Source organism: Chrysemys picta, chromosome 1 (genome assembly GCF_011386835.1).
Source record: "Chrysemys picta bellii isolate R12L10 chromosome 1, ASM1138683v2, whole genome shotgun sequence".
NCBI lineage: Eukaryota > Metazoa > Chordata > Testudines > Emydidae > Chrysemys > Chrysemys picta.
Window position 1 is genome coordinate 57,844,326 of NC_088791.1, and position 3,992 is coordinate 57,848,317.

A 3,992-nucleotide genomic window follows, 5' to 3' on the forward strand; every position below is an offset into this window, starting at 1 on the left:
GTTTTGTAGCTCATGAAAATAATGTTCAATGGAGAAGTATCTCACTCACAGGAACTGATGGTGCTGGACAGTATTTGCTGAATCTTCCAGCCTAATTTCAAGTTGATGAGCAGCAATTTCTAAAGGATGGAGCTGTCCCAATTCAGTAAAGGTGAGCCATTTCTATAGGCTCCAGTCCTGTCAACTGCTTCTACCTCCTCCATGAGACCACAAATTCAGTGAGCTTGATACAAGGTGCATGGAGGGAGCAAAATAACCTTTAAGTCCATAAATACAAATTTAAATGTATACCATCCATTTAGACTATCTTGTTGCACCCTGATTCTTGACTGCTCTAATCGTGAATTCATAGAATCATAGAATATCAGGGTTGGAAGGGACCTCAGGAGGTCATCTAATCCAACCTCCTGCTCAAAGCAGGACCAATCCCCAGACAGATTTTTGCCCCAGATCCCTAAATGGCCCCTTCAAGGATTGAACTCACAACCCTGAGTTTAGCAGGCCAATGCTCAAACCACTGAGCTAATTAACTGCAGCACTCCATTAACATTCAGTTTTACACTAACCTGGTATTGTTTATGTAAATATTCTATACTTTTTGCATATAAATAATAGTCAGCACCTCTCATAGCATTCTCCATGGCCATAAGTAGTATTTTTATATAGCCAAGGTACTGCAAGGATATTTTCAGGGACTGAAACATTGCAAAGGTTCCTTGTTGGTTTGTTTTTAAGTTTTATCACAAACTTTAAACTGCTTCTTAAGAAGTATCTTGGTGACTATCATTTTCAAAGTTCTTATAAACAGAGAATGTTTTCTTGAACAAAGGGTGAAAAAGAAGACTAATTAGCTAGGGCTGATTTCCTGACTATATGTTCTAAAAACGGTTGAGTGGTACTTATTGTATTATTAAGTACACTACAAATTTATGCATTTTGGATCAGTGGAAACTCTTCTTTTAAAAGAAAACTAAACAGCAATGTCATCTTTCCCATGACTTATTTATTTCCCACTTGGAAAACCTTCTCTACCTCATGTTTTTAATGGAGTATGAGCCAACATGTGTTTGTCAGTTAATTGCTATTACAGTAATTAGGGAAGGAGCAGAGGGCTCTTGCTTTAACTACTTTGCCACATAAATGGAAGCTATTATTTCTTAAACTAAACATGAAATGCTAGACTTAAAAAAGAAATCCAAATAACACTTTCCATTTACAGAAGTTAAGATATACTTAATAATTTCCTTCAAGATAATGGCCCTGAGTTCTTCACTGCTGTACACCTTTTATAATCACTTACACCTGTGCAAGGTGCTACCAAATCAGAAAGATAGCTTATTTTGCACAGGACTATATATTGAATGGATTTTTGGAACAGGGAGATGGAATAGGAGCTTGCGCCATCCACACCACGCATTGACCTGGTATTGCAGTACCTCCAGGAACAGTGCACCTCCCCTCGGGGAGACTATCGTGGTTACTAGTAAATAAGTACAAAATCTGAAGGGCAGTGGAAAATCGAGCCCTGTATTCCTTTAAAGTAAACATAAAAATGTACCATGTGTATTAGCCTCATAGCGGGACATACAGCAGATATACACTCTATTTTTATAAAAATATTTACTCTTTACAGCTACTAACTTTTTATATATACAGAACTTGATCATAGTCAGATGGGGATAATGGGCATCTGTCCCAGACTTTACATTTAGAATTTACACAACTTCTTGCAAGAGAAGATACTATTTTAAGCCAGCCTTTTCATTTTAAGAAATTATCCTTGAAACGCTTAATTGCAAATACAATCCTTTATGGATGTTAAATTACTCAAAAGAGTGATTCCAACAACAGCATTCTCATTAAGTTGTTTCATAAACACAAAGACTGAAGTTAAGCAGGATGTTTGTGAAAGCAGAATACAGCATTAAAAGTATACCGTAACTGCTAAGCAAATCTCCAGCAGATCAACAATACCCTTCATTAAATTCCACAAATTATTTCATTAACCAGCACCCATACAGGTCTTATTCTCACATGATTTGACCATCCCAACCCATCTGCCACTTTCCCTTACTTCTAGGCCTTGTCTACACTGGCAAATTTCTGTACAGTAAAGCAGCATTCTGCAGTGTAACTCCCGAGGTGTACACACTGCCAAGCCACTTAGTGTGCAGAAACTGCGCAGTTGCAGCGCTGTAAAAAAACACCCTAATGAGAGGCATAGAGCTTTCTGCGCAGGGGTTAGAGTGCCACGGTGCCAGTGTAGACACCTTGGTTGATTACAGTGCTGCAATTGGCCTCCAGGAAGTGTGCCACAATGCCTGTTCTCACCCCTCTGGTCATCGGTTTGAACTCTACTGTCCTGCCCTCAGGTAACCAACCGTCATCCCCACCCCTTAAATTCCTTGGGAATTTTGAAAGTCCCCGTCCTGTTTGCTTGGTGATGCATGCAGTGGTCTCGGCACATCTTTCCAGGCAACCATGCCTGCTCCACGCACCAGGCGATCCCCTACTTGGAGCAATACCGAGCTGCTGGACCTCATCAGCATTTGGGGAGAGGAGGCTGTCGAGTCCCAGCTGCACTCCAGCCATAGGAATTATACCTACAGATTTCATGTTTCATGACAGAAAGGGGCCATGCCCAGGACACACTGCAGTGCAGGGTCAAAGTGAAGGAGCTACGGAACACCTACTGCAAGGCGTGGGAGGCAAACCGCTGCTCCAGTGCTGCGCCCACAAACTTCCGGTTCTACAAAGAGCTGGACGCGATACTCGGCGGCGACCCCACCTCCACTGCAAAGGCCACTGTGGATACTTCTGTGGCTCATGTGCCAGTCAAGAGTGGACCGAACTAGGAGGAGGAAATCTTGGACGAGGATGGAGAAGGGGACCCAAAGGCAGAGGACGACTTGGAGATCAGAAATGTATGCAGCCTGGAGCTCTTCTCTACCCCAGAGGAGATTAGCTAGTTACAGCTGTTGGAGCTTGGTGACGCGCAAACAGAAAAGGAGGCCCCTGGTAAGTTGCTTTTGGGAATCGCTGAAGCAAGTTGTTGGGGGCAGGAGGGTTGCAGAAAGCAGGCTTGTGTCTGTTTGATGCACGTACCACCACATGCATAGTCTAAGCAGCGGAACAGCGGATTGACCCCCTCACTTCACAGGAATCTGCCTCAGAGATTTCCACAAAACTCTCATGGAGATACTGGGCAATCTGCTGCCGCAGGTTCTTTGGCAGAGCTGCTTTGTTTCTTGCCCCATTAAGGATAACTTTCCCGTACCACTCTGATGTCACTGGGGGTGGGGGTGAACCATTGCTGCACATAGGCGAGCTGCATAAGGGCCACGGCAGAAGCTGCAGTCTTGGAGAAGACCCTCCCTTGATTCCCTGCTCACCCTCAGCAGGGAGATATCTTCCATAATTAACACAGCCTGTGGAAAATGTGGGAGACAATAATGATTATAAGTCTCCCACTACAGTGCTGTCTCTCCCCAAGAGCCATGTGCCCAGTGTACAGTACGATCCTGGAACACTGATTTCCCCTGCCCCTGTGGTTATTCTCCATTTGGGGTGTCTTGTGGCTCATGTATGCTTGCCTGGGGTCAGTTAGTGATAGGTATGTGAATAGTGGATATGTTTGAAATCACTGAATCGTTGGTCTGTGTGTTGGAAACAATACTGCTTCTGTAAAATGTTGTATTTTGGCTTCACAGATATGACCATGGGAGCCCACCCTCCCTCTTTGTTATCATCAGCTGAACGGCTGCGCAGAATTAGAAAGTGGCCACGAAGAACTAAAGAGAACTTTCTGCGTGATGTCATGATGCCCCATGCGGCCGTAAAACAAGAATTGAAGGAGTGGCGGGACCATAGGCACAGACTCTGTGGGTGCTCCGGGGCTGGAGCCCCCCCCCCCGGGTTACTTCCTGGGGCCCTCCCCACCCCCCCCATCTCGCCTCCGCTCCGCCTCCTCCCCTGAGCATGCCACTGCTCTG

General features: G+C 44.6%; 1 pseudogene; it reads left to right on the forward strand.

Moving 5' to 3' along the window:
• The first annotated feature begins 1,330 nt into the window (after positions 1-1,330).
• On the forward strand, positions 1,331-1,458 carry LOC112058829 (U2 spliceosomal RNA; annotated as a pseudogene).
• The last annotated feature ends 2,534 nt before the right edge of the window (positions 1,459-3,992 follow it).